The sequence below is a fragment of the Passer montanus genome, unplaced genomic scaffold (genome assembly GCF_014805655.1).
Source record: "Passer montanus isolate IOZ18808 unplaced genomic scaffold, ASM1480565v1 scaffold75, whole genome shotgun sequence".
NCBI classification, from domain to species: domain Eukaryota; kingdom Metazoa; phylum Chordata; class Aves; order Passeriformes; family Passeridae; genus Passer; species Passer montanus.
This window is the reverse complement of record NW_024372702.1, coordinates 1,052,563-1,075,841: the sequence shown is the minus strand read 5'-3', so window position 1 is coordinate 1,075,841 and position 23,279 is coordinate 1,052,563.

The window sequence follows — 23,279 nt, the reverse complement described above, 5'->3', positions numbered from 1 at the left end:
CAAATCAGATAGCTGAGAACTTCATCTGACAGAGCTTTGTTTAAATGACTGTACTACACAGTCTTGTCCAGAAGAGACTGACAATATTTGCTCTTTTTCTAGCTGCCCATAACTAAATTACTTTGTACAGTTTTGGTTTTTTATAGGACAACCTAAGTATTCCTTAATATCCTATAAACAGAATTCTCCTGTAGTATGTCAGGTTGTACAGAAGCAAAAAAAGAAAGACAGGATATGACTGAAAAAGGAAAATAATAAATAAATATATATATAATTTAAAAAATAGATATAATAAAGCAAAAAAAAGTAAAATAGAAGTATAAATAAGGATAATAAAAAGCTAATTACTCTCTTCTATCTGGAGTGAGAGATCATCATCCTGATTCCATTGATGTTTGTATGGAGCCAGCTACAATTTCCAGACAAATCATTGCATTTTTCATAGTTTAAAACAATATTTTAGATTTAATTGCTTTCACCTATTAAGATATCACACAATGTGGAAATACTTAGAGCAGAGAAAACAGACAGATGGCTAAGTAAATTAATCTATAAGCAGCAACAGAGCATAAGGTTAGTTGCTGACATTGACTGAATCTTGTGGAAGGTGGTAGAAAGATGACAGTATTAATTAGTCACAAACATGAAGGTGAAAAAGGTTGTGAAAAGCTTGTGAAAGGGGAGGAGACGGGTTAGGAACCTGTCATTTAAAGGGAGGTTGACATTTCACATTTGAGATTTATAACTGTACTTTAAATTCCCTACAATTTTGTAACATTTTGATTGAAGACTCTAGTTAAAAACATTATGAAAATAGGAACACATTTCCAGTGTTAATCTATATTCTTGACTTCAGTTTCAAATGCAGGCATTTGAGACTTCTCCAATTTCTTTTTCACCCGTTGTAATCATCATGCAGTAAAATGCGTCATATAGAAAATAGAAAATAGGTCAGATGATACTACAAGGTGCTTTAATTGCTCTGAAGTAGATTATTTTCCTGTTCTTCCATATTACTAGAGATTTCTTTTTTTACAGTGTTTCCAGTTGCAATATATTTTTGAGTAATATATTAGTAAAAATTTGGAATAGAGGATGCTTCAAAAGCTACACTATTATATTTGTGGTAAACTGTATGTTGTGTTCCAAGGTAGACTGCATTCTTAGACTTTTTTTGCTCTGGAACTCAAAACATTCTGAATCTTTAAATTCTGACATCATTACACTATAAAAATGACATTATATATTTTTTCATATATTTTTAACAAGATAATCCAAGTTTACTGTATTTTCTGGAGCTGAAACAGAAACAGGCACAGATTTTTTAAAATTTATTTCACTCTCATTTCTTACTGAATCTTGTTTTGAATAAGTGCTGAGCACTTCTACATCACTTGAAATAATGCATTTTAAGGTCTTCTGATGAAGGAAGAAGGAACCAGTGTGAAAAAAACCCCACAGCACTGAACACAAGATATTTCTATGTATGACTTAACAAAACACTTCAAAATTTCACTGGTCTTTTATTCTGTGACAATCCATAAACAGATACTAGAAATATATGACACAACAATACCTAAATGGCAATTTTAAAAGGCAAATATTCCCTCATTTATGTTCTAGTGATATTTGACACAAGTTTTCTCCATTAATAGCTTAATGGTGACAATTTTGTATTATTTCCACTGAACACATTTAAAAGCAAAAAGAAACAAGAATCTTTACTACATCATATTTGACAAAATTCTTTGATTTCAGAAACAGTTCTGTGCTGGGTGGGAAACAGGGTCCCTTGAGGTTTCTTTCCTGCTTTTATTATATTGCATCTCACTGTGTTTCATCCAAGCTGGCTCATAGGTTGAGTGTATGTAATTTCACATTTCTCGTTAGCTCATTTCTGCTTCCATACCAAGATTTTCAAGTCAAAAAGATTTTTTTTTTCATAAAATAACAGAAGCAAGAATGTAATTTTTTCTGAGATTTGTAGAGATCAAAATTGATTATGAGAAAGCAAAAGCTTTTCAGTTAGTAACCTCTTATTTATAAATGATCGTGTTACAAAAAAGGAAAGTGAGAGCATGGCTATGCATGATAGAGATTTTAATGTAAAAATGTTTGAAAAGACAAAAGGATTTTGACACTAGCTCATCAGACATGTAAAATTTCCAGTTTATATGTTAATTTTTCTTAGCCTGCACTTGACTTTAATTCTGTGCCTTTAAATCCAACCTTAAAGCCTCAGAAGAATTTGGCATGGTCCATGGATCATACAGACATGAGAGAAATCAATTTGTAGCAGAAACTAAAGAGTGAATATTTAGGAGCTGAGATGGGAGGGAGAAGATGTTCTCTGGGATGTGTTCCACCGAGAAATATTTGATGCTGAAACTCAGGTCCTGAAATGGTATGTGATAGTAAAGAAAAATCATGTATGAAAGGAGAGACTGGAGACATGGTTTGAATGCTGGTAATCATCCTATAGAATGAATAATACATCACAGCTCTGAAAAAAAATCTTTTCCAGTGCTAGGATATTTTTAATTAAATATTGGTTATTAAACCTATTAAAAGTAAATTTAGTTGCAATAAATAAGTGTCTGAAGTATGGTTTATCTTTAAGGATAACTGTGTCTTATCTTTACATGTTTTCAGATATTTTTGCTTAGAGAAAATACTAATGATATTTTACGGTGCACTTCTAACCTAAAAGAGTAATACATTAAAAGCACCACCAGAAGAGAGTGTTTGTCTCCTGAAAGGTTTACAAAATAGTGAACATAAAATATATTGCTTGCTTCTAGACACATAAGAATCTTAAGAAGCCTGAGCTGTTATATTGAAACAAAGATACACCATTCTACTTTTTTTCATAGCTATTAAATTTCAGGTAGCATAAAGGAGATGAAAACAAACATCCATTAGTCTCAAAAAGACATCAGTAAAAAAATAATGCCATGTTCTGACCTGAGCCAGGGCTGAGTTGTGCAGGTCTACAAGCACAGGCACAGAGAGCAATGTCTGAGGGCCTAAACCACGAGCTACATTTAAGTTGCTGAAAAAAAATCATGCTGAGTTTCAGTGTAAAGTATTTGGAGCTGTTTCATAACTATTAATCCTTAAAAAATTATGTCTGGAACAATGAGAGAGAGTAAGGAATTGCTGATGTCCAACACATATTGACCCTCATTCCTATGTGCTTACGTAGCTGCCATCCATCCAAAATGCTGATTTATCTGACAGGGGTTGGCATTGTGCATAATACATGACCACATGCAAATTAGAATGAGTGCAAAAGTCTTTCAAAATTAATGTTAGTTCATATCTGGAACTCTGTTTCAAAATTTATGCTATGATGTCATTAATGTTTTACAAATGTATTATTAAAGTTTGTTTTCTTTTTATATAAATCTCATTGAGAGCTAAGGCTCAAAGTTCTTCTCTCCAGCCCGTCCCCAAATCACATCCTTGGTTTGGAAGGAATTAGACATTTCTTATATTCTTAATAACAATCTTTCATAGACTCATTCCTTTAAATGGTTTTCATTAGCAATGTTTACCTTATAAAACAAAGACTTTGTATCCTCTGAAGAACAATTTACAAAAAATATACATGTTCTCTAAACTTAATGTGCATACAGTTCTGTGTGCAGTAAAGGTATTGTGTGTTATAAATAAGTTCATCTTAATAAGAGCAGTGCCTTCTATTTCTAAAAAATTCTTTATAACCTTGAATTTTAAGTCTATATGACTTTAGAAACATAATCCCTACAGATAGAAACTATTACCTTTTTTTCTTCTTTTCATCTTGCTTCAAAATACTCCTATGTTTTAGAAATGCCTCCAGGTTTTCATTCAAGAGGGCACAGCCACACAGATACATATATGCATGTTCACATTCACACACACACACACACACACACACACCAACACACACACATTCAGTTTGATTTTTTCATGGGCTGGCCTCAAGAATTTGATTTACTGAAGCTGGTAATATTTATCTCAAAAGTGCATTGAACACAATCTGAGGATCAAAAGATCTGGAATTGCAATGTTTTTACTCTCCACTGACATTCTTTATGAAGAGGAAAAGTATTCTCATGTAATAAAATGTCTGTTTCAAGGTCATGTGGTCATCTCTAGCCTACCTGATTTTTAACAGCAGTTAGTGTTTAAACAGCAATTAACACACCTTTTTTTCTTTTTTTATTGTTCTGGAAAATGTCTGAAAATATTTTTTTTTTTCATTTAGCTTGGCATAAGCAGGCTTATCAGTTTTATATATGGAAATAAAAGTTATATTTATATTATTAATATTTATATTATTTATATAATATGTTATTTATATTATTTATATAATATGATATTTATAGGTATATTTATTTATGTTTATATTGATTTATTTTTATTTTTATTTTTATTAATATGTGACAGAATGTGAGGAATCTAGTTCCTTAGCGTAGCAATCTGTCAGTTTTGAATACTTAGAACATTATCTGAGGTGCTTGTTGTAGTTAAAGCATGATTTACATTTTTTGTCAACATTTTGGTTAATTATTTTAAATAATTTTTGAATGCTTGATGCTTGGTCCAATTTACTAGATTCCTCAGTAATTATTCTTTCCCCTGTTCTTTTATATGAGGAAACACCTGAACAGTTTTGTACTGTACAAGTTGTGCTCTCTATTTATCATATAATCAAAACCTCTTGGCTGGTTTGAAAGCTGTTTATACATGTATTCCCAGTTACATTCCATTACCTAATATGCACTGATAATAGAATGACCTTCTCCAAAATTGCCAGTGTCACCTTGATTTCCACAGGTGTTATTTAACAGTGATTGTACTTTTCCAGTTTTATTGTAGAGCAAATTGCTCGTGATCTCTGATGACATGCAGCTGGTAATGCAGGTGCATTTATAACACTGCCTGAGGAAATAGATTGAATATTTGAAGCAATAAATCTCATTTTGATTTCTATTAAGACAGATGTCAACTCTATTTCCTGTCCTTCTTCTTTTCATGTGTCAAATAGAATTTATAAATGCAATTATTTCAAAGACACTTTAAGTAAGAAAAGGAAATAGAGAGGAAAAAAGGAAGTGACAGGTGACAATGGCATCACAATTAAAAAATATATTCAAATATACTGTTATTGTAACTAACACTGTGAAAGGTGGAGCATTCTAGACTTGCTTTATCTTTTGAGGTAATGAGTCTATTTGATTTTCCAAACAATCCTTTGTCTAAGCTAGTACTGATTGGTTACTAATATTGGAACAACTGATTTTCCTCTGCACACTACTGATTGGTTACTAATATTGGAACAACTCTGCACATGTGGTGGTGTTGGTCTGGGTTTACTGAAGGAAGAGCCAATGCCAGAAATCAGGAATATGTAGTGAAGAAGCAGGTGGCACTGACAAGCAGCTGCAAGATGGCCCAGCTTCAGTCCAGGAGAGCTCTGTGGTCAGTAAAGCTGTTCATTGGCATTGGCCATGAGCAGCAGAGCCAGTACCAAGTAAACATGTTCTGAGAGAGAAAATGTCAATTGGCCTGCTGGCCTGAGGCACCCTCTTGGTTTCCTTGTGTAAAGCCCCACTGGAGCACTGAAAACTCCCTTTGCTGATGGCAGTTTGTGTCACAAAGAGAGGCTGACAAGACCGTGCAGCTGAGGCTATGCATGGAGCTTGTTATGAATGTCTCTTTCATTCTTGATCCAAGGAAATCAAACACCGAATGGCTTGGAAATGTTTTGTATCAGGCTTTAAGATAAATTTTTGTTCATAATCACTTTTCTAGTCAAAATTGCACTAGTTCAGTCCTGAGAACAAGGGGTGGGTAGGGGATAGTGCCATGTGGTCTTTTCTGTTTCCATCACAAAGCATTGTGGAAGGCCTCAGCTGATGTCAGAAAAACACCTTCTGTTGACAGTTGTCTTAGGAATCAGTTTTTGCTGGTTTTTAATTACTTTTAAGAAAAAATTAATGTAATGTGCCTCATTAATTTAATATTCAGTAAAAGCTGACTATATGAGTGAAATTTTGAATATTTATCCTCATTTTTTTAAAAAAGTTTTGTTTGGTTTTTTTTCAATTAGGGTTCATGAAAAATAGGATCAAAAACCTCATTGTGATGTGCAGATACTCTTTTTCAAAGGACCATCTTTTATTTACCTTAGCTTTTACAATAATACTAATACTAATAATATTAGCATTAGTAGTATTATTTACACAAGCTTTTAAAGATAGATGGGATGGGGCATTTTTCAGGGAGTCCTTACAATATAATTGAAAGAAGAGATTAAAAGAATTGATTTCTGCAGTAAAACTAATCTCAATTAACATTAACTTTCTCCAGCTAAGAACTGTGAGAAGTTTTTCAATCTCAATTTTAATTATGAAAGTTCCAAATACAGCAGAATTCTAAACAACATAATTGCAACAGCTTAGGAAATCACTCTTCTGAATGAACATATGCATATACATCCAAATGAGATTTATTGTTGATTCAAAGTTAGCTTCTGTAATGACTAGATTTTGGCAGTAGAATCCTTTGGAGCACCCAAAAATAAAAATTAAAAAAAAAAAAAACAAAAACAAAATAATAAAATAAAATAAAGAAAATTAAAAAAAAATTTAAAACCCCCAAAACAAAAAGCAGGGAAAGATTTCCTTTTAAAACAAAGGCTCTTCTTTTTCAGATATTACTTTTGTGTATTTTCCTTAGACCTGGGTTTTCTGATAAGAAAGCAACTCACGTCCCTGGAATTAGCACTCATGAGGTTATTGGAACTCTCTTGAGTTAAATATTTGTCTCAGTTTTCAAAAAAACATAGACAAAAATTCATCATTTGGCACAATCAAACACAAGACAGTATGTCTGATGACTCACACAGTTCAAAAACTCATGTTGAAATATATAAGAGGTCACAAATGATCTAGCTGGAGCACTTCAGACTTTAGGGAGTTAATTGGGAGGTGCCTTGACAGCACATTGTCTTTTGGATTAAACAAAGGAGTTTCCTCAGTCTTACATCTTATGTTTATCTTGCATCAGATCTTCCTATGATTTACAGAAATTTCACTATTTTGCTGGTAGGTAATTGATAAACAGAGAGGATAAACTGAATTAAAGATTTAAGAATCAGTCTGTGATAGATTTCAAAGGCAATTATTCATCTAAATATCTTTGAGGATCTGGGCGTCACCATTTAATCAATTGTAATTGTCTGCTCTAACATTAATTTAATGTTATCTGATTGCTGTTCGCTGATGATGTTCCTGAATGTTTGTCCCTTAAATAGTAACAAAGAGGTACCTCATTTTCATAATCTGTTGTTGGATGTACCAGGACTACTTTTCCACTTGAGTAATTGCTGTTGGATTCTGAAGTGTTTCTGTTTGGGTGAGGTTAGTCTGCTAAATAAGAACCACTAAAAGGAGGTAACAAACCTCTCTCAAGTCTCAGAGGACTGTGAAGCTGTAAATGGAAACACTTCCATCAGTTACAATGCTGGAGTTAAAAGTGAAAAATATGGTGCCATCCAAAGATAATGCAATACATTTCAAACGTAGCACATCTTGATACAAAATGAGGAACAGAGCAGTACAAGACTTGCTGAAAAAGCTGCTATGAGAAAATCTTACAATGGCAAGTGGGAAATGTACTATCAAGCCAAGTAAGAAAAGCACTGCTGTGCATTATAGTATAAAGTGGTTGCTTCCTCACATCTATGGCTTTTTTGTACCATTGCCATCAGTAGACAAGAAGAAAAAGATTCATGGTCTTGGTTTTCATATCATTGTGTAACTGGTAAAAGAAAGAATGTGTGTACTATATAAAATAGTTCAAACTACATACAACAGAATTTCAGAAGAATTTCAAGCTGGAATCATGACAGCTGAAGTGGTAAAAGAGTGTGAGATCATAATAATTACAAGGTTTTATCTCTTGTCAATATTATTAATTATCAGACCTTTTTTAACATTTCACTCATTTAAAACCTAGAATATATTTGTAGCCGACAGAAATTAATATATGCAGAAAATTAAATTAGAAAGTACTAGCTTTTTAATGTAAATTATGTAATGACCAGAAGTTTGGATTTAGCAAAGAATATTCTGCCAACTGACAAGTACTTTAAAATATGTATTGAATCTTTTCTTCTTTCTTTTCAACATTTACAATAATTGTGTCTCCAATACACAATCACCTTATGGGTTTACATGGATTTCTGAGGTTTGATTTTCTTACCAAACAAATCCACAAAAAACACCATTAGAAATATATTTGATGAAATTTTCCTAGACATATTTTCAGTCATGGAAAATGAAACAACCTGCCATGCATGACAAGGTTTTGTTTTCTTCTTTAAGAGTGTTTAGGACCTGAAGCCTAAAGGAGGAAAATTCTATTCATATAACCAACTACTGCTTTTTACATAGACTTAATAATAGCATATGTATATTCATAAGGAGAAACATTCATTTAAGTCATCGGGAAGAGGGTAATTACCTCAATATGCAGGTTTTTGCAAAATCCTGTTCGGTCACAAACTAAATTAATCTATATTTAGCTCAGGGATGAAAAATCCACTGAGTTTACAAATGTCCATTTATACAACATTTGAAAAAAAACACCAAACAAGCTTGAAATAGGCAGTTAAACAAAAGGACTACAATTAGCACTATGTATGTGACCAAGGCAGATGTTAAGTTACTAAGAATAATTCTGGTGATATATACCATCCTTTAGTATTACTTCTGATTGCTATAGTAATTTTAAAAATCTGTATACTTTCAGCGTAGTTTTCTGTGAAAATCTCTAAAACTAGGTACGTCTTTCCTTTTTTAATTTTTTTTTTAATGGCTCTGTTCCTCAGATTTGAGGAACTACACTTCTGTGAATGTTCAGGAATATTGAGGCGGTTTCCAGCCGGGCTGTGCCCGGTGGACTGCCTTGGCCTAGCTCAGTGGGGCTCAGCACAGCAGCCAAATTCCCAAACAGCTCCCAGCTGCAGGCAACCTAAACAAGCTTAAGTGATTTCAGCTCTTAGTGATTATCAGCTCTTTGTGATTTCAGCTCTTTAGCTTGCTGGTGCCGCAGCAGCAGACACAGAGAGAGAAGAAAGCTGTGTGAGATTCCACAGAATTCTTTACTGGTCCACGAAGGTTCTCAGTGACAACTGTTCTGCCAAACCAGGCAGAAGTAGGGGTTTATATACCTCACAGGGGTTTTGGAAATTGTCCAATAGTAAGGGTCAGGGGAGAGTGACCTGTAGGCTTACAGAGAGATAAGCAGGGTCCGAAAGGTGGAAGTGAGGGGCTGCTAAGGCCCCGTCATCATGACTTGGCATTTCCTAGCTCAGGCTTCTGACTCCAAGGAGGCCTCGCAGGCCCTGGGCCTGCTACACAGGAAGATTGAAATCTGAATTCAGTTTTGAAAAAGGACCTTCAATTACATAACAAAGCATTTTCTTGTGACCCAACACAGTCTCACTTCAGCTTGTTGGGTACTAAAAGTAGTTCAGCTGTGCTAAAAAAGAAGCTAAGAACCAGTGACCCACTCAAAGGTTGTCCCACTGTCTTGTATAGATTTTGTAGAAGTGACTATTGTGAAGACACAGCCTGCAAGCACGTGTTAAAACATGTTTACCTATTCCTGATATCTTTGAAAAATAAGTGCTGAACTGTGTTTTATGTCAACTTATTCTGTTCAGAATTTAAAATACAAAATGCATACGTTTACATTGCACATTTTATATGTTTTAATTACAAAATTGTCATGATGGCATGGATGTTTTATTGCAATAATTCTTGGAAAGAAATATTATTCCCGACTTAGAAAAACAGTAAACTTAATTAATGCTAGTTTTCTAATGCTGTTCATTTCACCAATCATTTTTAAAAAATCAGGTCCAAAAGATAAAAAGGTAAAAGTAGCTCCACTAATTGGTGCTGTGAGCCAGGATGTGTTAGAGGTTGCTCAAAATGACCCAAAGGTGTTGTACTTACAGAGTGTAAAGCATCAAGATATTTTTTTTTTACCTTCTTTGTACCCATGCAAAACTTCCATAACATTATGAGAACTATGTTAATATTAAAAAAAATCTTGTTTAGTGTCCAGAGTTTGCAATCCCAGTTGATACCTTCTTGCACTTTGTTGACCACTGCACAAAACAGTGATAAAAAGAGTAGATGTCACAGAGCAGAAAGGTCACATAGGTGTAAAATTAAATCATATAAGCAAGAATTTTATGACAACTACTGGTTTTATGCTTAGAATCAAGATGTGCTTCTGTACCTGTAATTGTAGACAAAATGGAGATAACATGGTAACTCTGAAGATACTGAACCCTTAAAAAGTGTTTCAAATTTTGTTTGGTAAATTGTATTAATTATTTATTCATGTAAATTATGGGGGTTTTTTGATTTTGTGGGTTTTGGCGGTTTGGGGGATTTTGTTTTTTGGTTTTTTTGGGGTTTTTTTACCAGTAATGAAAAGAGCACAAAAGCTCTTAGAACTATTTCAGTGTCTTGGAACATGAACTCTAAAAGATGTACAAAATTTTCATGATGACAAATATTTCTGGGGACTACCTGGATAAGAATGGATAATGCAATAAAATAACTGTGAGTGTTATAAAGGCAGGCATATAAAGCAAGAAAAAGCATATTTTATCTAAATTGCTCATAGGGCTTTTACTCTGTCAAATATGGCTGATATCATTTGACTGATATAAATTATTATTGATTCCAGGCTCTGAGAAACCTTTTAAGCCCGGAACAAAGATTTTAATCCTTTCTGGTTTTTAAATAAAATTTTTATTATCCTTTACAAAAGGTTTTATGAAGTTATTCATTTGATTATCTCATAATAATGACTGTAGTTAAATAGTACATTCAGAGAAGATAAGGAACTGCCTCATCAGAAAGAATTTTATGTTCAGAAATAAGACCCAAATCCACAGAGCTCTTCTATACATATATTGATGTCAGTAGCAGTTCAATTTGTCATAGTCTAAATGAATGCATTTGATACAACTTGTGTTGGGAAAATCTAAATAGGTGAAAAGAATTAGATTCATAGATCTGCTAATAGCTTGCAAAAAGGTATAATGAAAATGATCTACAAAGATCACCATCTCCAAAGCCCTTTGCATAATCAGCCTCCTGTATTCAGGAGATACTGTACTGTAAAGATACCATGAAGGGATGCTCACAACACGATGCAACACTTTCATTTAATCCATAATGGATCACAGCATTCTTGCTGTAGTAGTTAGTAATAGTTAATAGTAGTTAACAGTAGTTCAGTAGAGCAGCAGTCGTGTAGACACCAGGCTCTGGATGAGAGCATGTGTGGACTGTTTTTTGTGAGACAGTTGAGTATTGCTTCTTCTTCTTTGAAGTCGTGGGAGGAAAAGCAACTTGAAGCATTGGTGCAATGATTCCCTCACAGGGAAAGTCACTGACACTTCTACTCTGTTACCTACAGAACTTGGGACTTGATTGAACAAATAAATACAAAGGTATGATGTCATTGAAGACGTAGGGTTTAATCTATAAAACTGGCTACATTTAGCTCTATTCCTGCTACAAGACAACAGAAGCTTGAAGGTCACATCACTCTCATGACCTATTAAAATCCATATGAACTGTTCCATTGACTTCAATGTATTTTGGATGAGTGCCCAGTTCAACAGTAACTAATTCTGATTATTTTGCTGATGTGCACAAACCTCTGAACATTGCTGTGAAGCAGCACCTTCTGTACATAAACTCCGTAATGGCAAACCCAACATTTTTAGTAGATCTTAGAGTCAATGGCTGAAATGCTTAAGACACATAAGGCAAAAAAGCCCTGCAGTTCAAAATGAGAATTTCAGAAGAAAATCAGTGCTCCAGAAGGAAATTTGGCCATTGCACTAGAAATCAGCAGAGATGGGGTTAAACACAATTGATGTTACTCTGTGAAACATCAATGCATGACATTTCACAGCAGTTAGTATGCCCAGATGCCCCCAGAGCTCAGCTCGTTCCTCCTCCATTCTCCACTGCGCTTTGAACAGTAAGACACCGCTAACAGGCAGCTAGCCCATGTGCTTTTGAGCCACTTTGCAGCAAAAAAGAGCAACGCATGAACTGGACTTTTGTCAAATTCTTTCTGGAAATCTGAACATGTGATGTCCATTGAATTCCATTTTTTGTCTCCTATGGTAGTCTTGTCTTCAAAGAAACCTAACCAGATGGTGAAGCTTCCCTTTCCTTTCTTAGAGGCCATCAGTCTTTGCTCACACTGTGTATTTCTAAGTGTTTTTCCTGTTTTGATCTCTGAGAAAGACTTTGTAAGACACTTCCACTTGCAACTGAAGTTTAACGACATTCTCAGATATGTTCCAACTCTTTTGTTAATCTATGGCTCCGTGATAAGTACCTGAACCTACTGAACTTCAACTAAGACATCTTGAAAAAGTAAAACATACAGAAGCTTCCCTGCAACTCTGGTCATAAACCTCAGCTCACTAAGGGTAAATGATGACTTCCTTTTATGAGAGCACCTTTTAACCCCTAATATCCCAAAGGTTTTCCAAACTATTGTCCTGATTCTACAGTTATCTATTTCAACAAACAGACAACAAAGTTCTGCTGTCAGAGATGGGTAACTTCTTACATCATAGAAATCACAAGTGGGAAAAATTTTTCTGCTATGAAATGGAGTAAAATGCCTCATTAAGAAGAAATTTATGTTGCGATCATTTTAGAAAATTCTGGTGCAATTTGTTAAGCAACTTCAACATCATCATTCAAACTACATTTTCCCTGAAAATTAGATGTCAAGACTCCAACAACATTTAAGCAGAACCCCAGTAGATTTTGAACAAAAACATGTTTTAAATTTAGTGTCTGAATCTGTTTTTCTTGTGTATTTTATTTGTGTTTCACAAATGCATGATCAATATAGGCTCTCCTCTATATTACTGGATTACTTCAAAGAGCAGTTACATGTTCTTATGACATTTTATATTCAAATACCACACAGACCAATCACTCTTTAGCCTTTACAAGTACAAAACAATACTAAAAGTTATGCTTGATGATTCTATATTTACTCATGACAGCATAAGAACAATAATTGCGGTGAAATCACCTAAAAACTGGCTCCATATTTCATTTGGAGGCAATAGTCTTTCAGAGGATCAAATGTATTAACATCTTTGCTTCTTGCCAATCAAAAAACAGCCATTGTCCATGTGCATTTAAGGGGGAATCAGAGTTTGTGGAGGAATATGAATCTATGTCCTTTACGTACTATAAACAAGTGTATATTCTTTGTCTATGCTCTATAATATGCCATAACTATGTAATCTCTTACAGATACACCAAAGAAAATCTGTCAGTAAAGCTGTGTTATTTGTTCCTGATCTATTGGAACTGAAGCAGCATTCTTCTGTGAGGTAGGAATTACTCTGTAGACATCAATTACTGATATAACAAGTTGATCTATTTTCAATGAATAATTTAGAAGTTATAGCCCTGTATCCTCATTGGAACCTAACAATAAATAGAACTTACTACTGCTATTTTTATTTTCTGTAGTAAGTAATCATATAAATAAATAGAGCTTGTATATTTTTCGTGTCATAAATAATGTTACTGTTGTTATTTATTAGGTCACTTATGCTACATGCTACTGCTTCTGCTCTAGACATGAATTAATGGAATTATTTGATAAAAATATAGCTAATGACTATAGGGAACTAAAGCTGTTTATTCATGCACAGATACCCTTGATTGTAGCCAAATAAGGGTGATCAGAAAAATAGTACTAAGAAAAATTTGCAGTTTTCCATGGTGACTTCTTGCACAGCACAGCTGCAGTAGGTGAGTGGCAGCTTTGGTGACTGAGGAGAAAGCTGTTAAAAGATTAACCAAATGACATGTTACATTTCAGATGCTGCAGTCTGGGGTTGATAGGGTTTATATTTAATTTTCTGTTCTAAATTAGGAACTCTACCTTCAGTTCATGAATCAGGTATGGAACTTTTGTATGTCTTAAAATTTAATTCCATTTAGTGGACATCTTTCTTATCTAATTCTTACCACAATCAATAAGGTATATTTTCTTATTATCTTTGCTTTTCTAATCTAAATTCTCTGAGACAAAGGCACTGTGGTATGTGAAGCATATTTAGTTCAATATAGTGTTTGTCTTGGTGGAAGAACTTGTAGGCAGTAATAAACTGATGCTTGTAATAAAATATAGAAGAAAAATTGTACACATTTAACTTTATTAGTGTGCATTTTCAGATTTTCCCTGGGTAGCTGATATTCTTTAATTTTTATTAACTGGAGGTTGTTCAGTTTCAGATAATTTCAGTTCAAATACTATAAATTGTGGATTAATAATGTGCACAATATGCTGCAGCAATTTAAAAAAAAAGACAAAAATAATCCATGTTTTTTCCAGTAATTATTTTCTCCCTATGGTTATATATTGAGACAGAAAGAGAGGAAGAAGATGAGAGTTAAAAGCAAAGAACTGTGCAATACGTATAATTGTTTATGGGCTGACACTCAGCAAAAATTTGTGATTTATAATTTCATTGTAATCCAGGCCTGGAAGGATACATGGAAAATCTATGTAAAAAAGTCTAATTTAGATATGTTCTCGAGGGATGAATAAGAACTATTTTAATAAGATGAAAAGGCATTATTTTATTGAGAGATTGTTTAGTTAGAATTACGTGTAAGGATGTGAGTTTATTGTTAGTTTATATACCATACCTTACATTACTTTATATACACTACCCTTATTTCCATTATTGATCAACTCTTACTTTTTCAAACAATTTGTTCCTGCTTATTTAGCCAATTCTGCTTGCCACATACAGGCAAAAGCATTCCTTGTTGTCTCACAGTGATCAATTCACACCTTGAATTTATGTACTTTTATATACTTTTTTTTTTGCCTAGCCTGCACAACAGCAAATGTTAGATAGAAAATCATAAATATGTATCTTTCCAAAAATGAAAGGTTTAGATATAGGAAATAAAAAAATTAAAATGATGCCCTGCTTTTAAATATGTGTTTTGAAACAACAGTGCTAATGGTTAGGTAGAAGTTTCACCTTTACCACATCTTCCTTAACTGCACTTCCTTGGAAGTCTGATAAAACTGCTACTCATAAAAGATCTCCTAGCAGTTTCTGATGGATTATTTCCATTTAAATATAATAGGATATATTAACAGGCAGAGGGATTACACTCCCAGCTGACCATCAAGTAAATTACTACTAACCATAAGCATAGTTATCTAAAAGTCTATCTGCCTTGCTTTTTGGTTTCTTCATCTGTCATCGATTTATTACATGACAGAAACATAATTTAAATAAGTTCTTGCTTAAATTTGGTTTGTTATATCAAAAATTATGGGTAGTAGGCATCTCCAATCTTTTCTGTCATGATTCAGATAAGAATATAATAATGGCTGTAGTGGTTCAGTTGGTCCACTCCAATAATGTCATACATGGCCTTAAGCAGATACTCAATAGTATGACAAAAAATGTTATATATAAATATATATATATATCTTTAGGTATATATATCCTTATATAAAGATATATAATAATGCATTATTGCATATTAATAACACCTGCTAATAATACTCTTCTGATTTTTCTTCAAGTATTTTTACCTCAAGAGGCAAAAATATTGAAGTATTTAGTAACCCTCAGGTCAATTTTGTTCAGTGTCCCTTGTGTCTATCAAAACTTTGTGCAGCTGCACCATCTTTTAAATACAAGTAAACCAATCCAAAAGACTCAAGTTTATTAACTTGTATAAAACAAAAGGTTTTCATAACAAAAATATGCTCTTTTACATGCCTAGTCAAAAAAGCAGTTCCTGTAATTCTGATCCAAAGCATAGCATAACTTAGTAATACTAATTTTTCAATACCTCAGAATTGAACAGTCCTTTGTTAGTCAGCTGTCCTAGGATTAATATCAGCAAATCTGTAAAACCATCTAGAGGAAAATATAAGCTTTTAGCCCACGAGGAGACGCAGGGTTTTTATTCTTTGAGAGAAATACCAGGGCTCTTAGACACAGATGATTGATTCTGGCAAGGTCTGTCCTTGTGGAGCACTACGGAGTCAGCTTGTTTTTGTTTTGCCTCTATAACAGTATAATAGTATTATTGCAGCTCTTGATTATTTTCAGTTTCATGGAAGTATTTGAAGTACTTTCTTAGAAGATGGGTTTGCCATGAAACAGAGTTCTTATTTCAGGGTCTCTCCTGATGTTGATATAAAATTCAGAAAGACACACTGGAAGTGTCATGTCCTCCTCCTTCTACACACTTCTTTCAACTAGTGCCTAAAGGGTGATGTTATCTGATCTCTGTCATCACAGAATGACAGTTGCTTGCTCTGAGTTACCATTCAGTACATACAGAGCTGCATTTTGAAAGCTTGCAGGTACATCCCCTGCATTCACACATTCCTGACTATTCAAAGTACTGTAACACATCAGGAACATGACTCTCACTTATTCCTCCATTGTGTCACCTTAGCATATGCGTATTTCACATTTGCTTTAGCACATTGCTTCATGTTTTGCCTTGCTTTGATTGACATTCAGCATACTAAATTACCTCAGTTCTTGAATATATTTGACTGATTATAGCCTTGAGACACCCTCTGATAAATGGCTGTGCTCTAATTTTCAGAAGAAACACTCTGATAATCAAAGGAGCCTTCTCTTTATGCATTTCTTATTTGCACTGTCTCCAAAATGCTTTTAAATTAGTCTGTGAGCTTTAAAATTTATAGGTTTACAAATACAATTATCTAGTTTCATGTTTGAATTTACAAATCCTTTTTATTCCATGTCACTTCTTTTAAGTTTATTCAGATGTATATATCACCTGATTGGCGTCTGTTCCAAGACAATTCATGACCTGGAGAAAACCTTTTTTCTTGCTATAACTTGGAGAAAAATATAATTGTGACAGTTAGATACAGCTAATAACCAATTATAAGAGCCATAAAGTACATTTTTTGTAGCCTCCTTATCATCCTCACATGAGGATGATAAGGAGGCTACAAAACATTATATAGAGTGATGCATTCTCTAATACCTATATCAACACTTATTTCAAAGATTCAGAGAGACCCAAACCTTTTGGTTTTGGAGACCTAAACTTATTTTTGAGATAGTGTTGGTATAGAAGTTGTAAGGAACTATTACTATCTCAGGAAGAAAGACATTGGCTTATGTGTTAGGGCACAGATTTTGCCAGGGAATTCTGATCAGAGTTTGGAAGATCCTTGAATTCAATTGAACAAGCTGCCAATTCTAATTCTAATTCTAATTCTAAGTCTAATTAATTTTAATTCTAATTCACTGTCATATTTTTTTATGCTCTGGGCATAGCCTCTGTAGATCCAGAAATTACATCATAATTAAATGAATCATAACTAAAACTTACATAAAGCATGAAATGTCCTAAATAAGGTGAAATCCTTTTTTCTCACATACAAACATTCTGTTGGAAAGACATTCCTATCAGGCGCAAACCCAGAATCAATATGAAGCCAGATGAATATAAGATTGAATTTTCCTCCCTTCTTTTTAATGCATTGATAAAAGCTGATATGAAGTTGACATCTTCAGCTCACAAATAAAAAGGGAGCTGCAAAGAGAAAACAGATTCTCCATTGTATTCTCTTTTAAGCATCAATATGTTATTTAAAAACATCTGAGAGAGAGAAAGAGAACTGATTTGTGAGGCTAGTAACACCTAAATTGGACCTGTTAATTTCATTTCTTCATTGTGATCTATGTGAAATCCTAGAATGTTCACTTTTTAACAAAGTTTGTTGGTTTATTTAAAGTATTTTTGCCAGTTTACAGAACTTGTAAATGCATCTTGAAGGGTGGTTTAACATCACTGAGCAGATATTTAAAATGAAACATGAATTACTTCCTTTCCTTCTTCAGATATATTTCTGTGGTACTGTACTTGGACATTTTATTCTTAAAAGTCCTCATGATTCTGTGTCCAAGTACATTCAGACATGATTCAGAATCAGATAGGGGATTCCAAACAGTAATCTCCGTGAGACCATTAACGTCATGTGTCTGTCACCTGTTCTTGTTCTACTACCCTATGGCTTTAATTTCTCATGAAGCTTGTTAAGCAATGCAGTCATTCAGATATCTGTCATTCATTATAGTAGTTCACATAAATGAGTCCCTGTTAGTATGTTGGCTTGTCTGCAATTCTTAACTTTTGTATCAGTGAATTAGATAGGCAGCAGCTTACATATTTAACACTGGTTGACTATTTTAAACCTCATAAACACTGTTTGAATACCTGTGTTATTCAATGAGGCTGGTATATTGCCCAGCTTTACAGTGATATCAGAGTTGGGATTGAAATTACACCTGACAACAAGGAGTTTCCTTGACTTACAACTTTCAAAGGAAGCTCTAATACCTCACGTGAGAGGAATTGGAACAATGGAAAGAGAGTGATACATGTTGTACACAATTTCTCAGATTGTACCAGATACAAGTTACTGTGTCTTGACTTTGTCTTAGCATTTCAGAAACATCCCCCAGAGGCATTTTGAGTTTTGATAGCTCTTAGCCGTAGAAGTATGTATTTAGGCATTTCTTTCCCTCTTCTGAGCATTTCATAACAGATGCTGTAGAATAGTATGTATTGTGAGAGTTCTCACACATCTTATTTTTAAAAATGACAGGCTGTATCCTATTCAAGAGGCAGATATACAGCCCTGGTTTTAACACAGAACTCTGAAAAGGACATAGCATGGAAAATACTGGCTATAATTCTGCTTCTTTCTGTCTACAAGTGTAACTGAAGTCAGTTTGAAATCAGAGTGAAGATAGTGTTTAACTTAGTTTCTTTTTGGAGAAGTTCTGATAAAGGTGATTTTTTGCCTTTATATGAAGTTCAATGTACCTCTAGTAACATTCAAAATTAGTGCACTGCTTTTACCTTATATTCTAACTATCTAAACTTCATTCCTTTTCAGTGCACAACATTACTAAATAAGGACTTTGATTAAGCAGAATTTTGAAATATTCTAGATATATGTCTTTTCCCTTGGCTCTGAATTTTTCTATTGTTTCCTGTTCATATAGTCAGTCTCCTTTGTTACATATCTATTAATTATAACAAAGAAATAAACTGCATTTGCAGCCACCCATCAAACAGAGTGTCTTCTCAACATTTGGAACCAGCTGAGTTGTGCTAGTTTTAAAATAAAATAATCTACTAAAATATGTCTTGAAGAACCAAAACTCCTGTCTTGATAAGTTTATTAGAAGTTTAACTGTAAGTTACATTGGCAGAACAGAGACATCATTCATTCTTTCTTTCAGTATATAAATTAGGGTATTTAATTCAAAGTGAGGACTCGAGAAATTTTCAATTTTTCCACATTACTCAATAAACAAATGGTACAGAATTAAAATGGTGCTTTATCACTGCAGGATGATACATCACAAAATATGGTTTATTCAATTATCCTGACAACTGAACTACAGTCTTAACTATTTATGATAATTCTTTCATAATATAGTGCTAAATATTTTAGGATGTATTTTATGAAAATAAAAAAGATTTCCCTGCACATAATAAAACACTGGAGCAGGCTGCTATGAAACCTTGGCCAAGAAGCAGGGAACACAGAGACACTTCACATGTAAATCATAAAGCTTACAGATTATCAAAATGTAGCCACTTCTACGCAATTTTTGGTGAAGCAGCACTGTGAAGCTCAGTAGTAGAATCAGGTCCATTTTTATCCTTTCTAAAAGCAGGATTGTTTAAATGAACAGTCAAATGCTTCTGGTTTATAGTGAAAAACTGGCTCTGTTTCAGATTTTCTGCGTACACGCTGGAATTGTGACAATTGCTCCTTCACAACTCCAGATATATTAATGGCTCTAGTCCCTATCACACATAAGTAATTAGACAAATGTAATTTACAGGCTTGTCAAAGAGATATAAATAAAGGACTTAAGGAAGACACCCACCTGACATACATTCATTTTCAGGTGAATGTAATTTGCTTTTTTTTTTAATAGTCTTACAATAAAGATGAAAAATCTTAGGCTGGATAAACAGTAGTACTCTGTGGCTTATTTTTTGGAAATATTACCACTTTTGCATTTCCCAGACTTGGAATTTATAAACATAAATATCAGGAATATGTCCAAATTATTGTTACAGATTTGTTCTCCTTCCTTATTTAAGTGAACCAACAGTTATTACCAAGAAAAGCAAAAATGAAACAATGAAAATACCTTACTTCTCCTGTCATTGCAACAGCAATTAGAGCAGGTAGGTTGTTAAGAGAAAGAGAACTAAAAGGCTTTAGGAAACAATTTTTTATAAAAAATATCTTTGTGCAACTGATGTGTCAAAACAAAATAAAAATAATAAAAATTTTAAGCATTTTAAATTGCTTAGTATTTATTTTAGACAGAGAGAAGCAAAACTCTCTGCATGCCAATTTGAAATAGTATTTTTTACTAGGTATGCCATTTTAATTCTGATTTTTTACAACATTTCAAATAGGTGAATAAAATGAATATATAGTGTGGCATTTGGATATAGCCTTACGCTACCAAGAAATTTGTCAGAACTGTATAAAGAGAAGGAGGATCATCAATATATTAAAAAGTCAACACTAAAATAGTAAAATTACTGATAATAATTTTAGAAAATATAAAAATCCTGTTAGCGTTTTAATTTTTTTTAGAAATTCCAGACTGGTTTAAAATATCTTAGTAGTTGAATTTGTTAAAAAATGTCATCAGCATATGTCTTTTTTAATCTTTTGTCATGAGTTTTGTCTTAAATCTCCCAAGTAGTTATTTTGTGCAAGATATTTCTATTTCTAAACCTCTACATAGAATCAGTCTGTATTCCTCAAATCTGTAAAGTTTGGGTCATGTGAGAGAACAGAACTTCAACAGTTTTCAAGTGCATCTGTAGGTTATTGTGTTTGTGTATCAGAATAGCTTCTTTGGACATAAAAAATCCTGTGAATACAGTCCCACTGTTAAAAATAATTTAGTGGTGGAAAACAAGGGGGTAGAACTTCTCAATTGTTTTCTGTCCATGCTTATACTGAAAATAACAAAGATTGTAGGTGGAACCTTTTCTTCACTGCCATGTAGCTTAGGCAACTTTTAATAACTGAGTCTTCCAGAGCACAAGTACCTAAGCAGCCCTGGTAATTATACCTTCATTTAATATTTTTAGGATATTTCAGGAAGTCTGTTATCTCAAAGTTTCTGTAGCAGGCTGTTGGTATAACACACCACAGCTGGTACGTCTCATGGCAAATACATTAAAATAATAAACACTCCCATTATTATGTTTTCTTTTTTCCTTCTTTTTTCCCTCTACATTAAGTAGGTCAAAACATGCATTTATCGAAAAAATTTAATCAATTTCTCACATAGAAGAGATTTCCAAACAACCGTAAACATTTATTTCTGACTTTCCACTTAGCAGAAATCAAGTTGTGTATATTGCTTTTTTTCATTTTATAAAGCATGCTGGGAAACCCCAGTCTGGCAGGATCTGTGAAGGATTCCATCTGGACTTTCTTGCCCAGCAGAGCCTTCTTTAATCCAACTGCATTCTATATTGGGAAATTATTTTCTATCTTTATTTTCTAATTTTATTTTCTATCTTTGTTTCGTGCATTGGCTTGGCCTTGTTTTTCATCTGTAAAGAACTGTTGCTCTTTCCATTTCTAAGACACAGAATGTTTGCCATTAACTGTGGTGATGTCTCTTGTGTTTTTCTCATTGATATAAATAATCCTAAATATGACACTAAAATTCTCACTGAGTTACTATTTGCAGCAGTATACATGACATGGTTTAACACCATATTTCTTGTTAGAGCTAAGGCACCATAGATCTGCCATGTATAAAACCTCTGCATTCAGCCATAGTTGCTACAGCAGGAACTTCCTCTCTTGAAATGTGTTTATTCTTCATATTGGAAAAGAAAGATGTGAAAACTAAAAGGACAGACAACACTAGAGAGAAAAAAAGTCTCATACCAACTACTGTCCTTCACCCACTTATTTAAGTCTAATCTTAAGTCACCAAAATAAGACTGACATGATCTATCCTCAGCAAAATTTCCTTACTCAGTCATAATTAAGGAGGTTAAGGAGAGAAACTGCAAAGAAAAAAAAATTCATAGTCCTCTGTATGACATCACAGAGATCAAAGACTCCCAACATTTATGTCTTCTATTTTTGCTGATGGCACAGCGACTCATCTACTGTGTGTTTGACCAGTAGAACTATTTCTCTCCTTAGTGAAACAATTTTAGTCCAATTATTTTCTCAGCTTCTTATTTAAGCCCATTATCACCTGGTAACTAAAAGCCAAGAAAGTGCTGTGAGTGGATACTGTCAGAGGCATTAGTCAGCAACAAAAGGCACCATAGAAAAGTGCTGCAATGTAAAGTTCTAGATGTAACTTTTAGTTTTCAACTTTTTAACTTTCAATCTATAAGGGATTGTTCATATGGTAATTTGCTTGTTTGGTTGGTTTTTTGGTTTTTTTTTTTTTTTTTTTTTTTTTGTTTTTTTTTTTTGTTTTTGTTTTTGTTTTTTTTTTTTGTTTGTTTGTTTGTTTTTTTTTTAATAAAATGCTATAACTGCAGTGTTATGCTCATAACTTGCTTGCTGAGGCAGGCCAGGGAAAGTGTCATAGTCTGGCACTCTGCCATGTCCATTCACTCCCTTCCATAACATTCCAAAGTAAGAGATTCATTTTTCCTTCTGCTCGTACTAATGAGACTATGTCTTTGATTTTGCTGGAGGAAGGACTACACCACTAGTGAGGAAGTAATTTGGATTGCTCCTTTAGTAATCTCAATATTATAAAGATTTAAAAGAAGCCATCCAGAACATAAAAATCTCGAGATTGCATCTTAGCAGTAAAAGGCAGAATCGGGGAAAGATCTGTTTTTTTCAATTCAGAACAGCAGTCTTTTTGCAGCAGAAAAAAATGCAAAGTGAGAAGTGTGACAGCAACAATAGATCGTCGTGTGTTGAGTAGTGCTTCGAATTGAGAACTAAATGTGTTTTATTTTGATTCTCTCATTTCTGCTATTCCTTTCATTTTCTACTCAAAAAAGCTCAGACAGGACTGTGTGTTATTTTAATAAACACGTAATTAGCTGTTGAGGGGTTTTTTGGAAGAC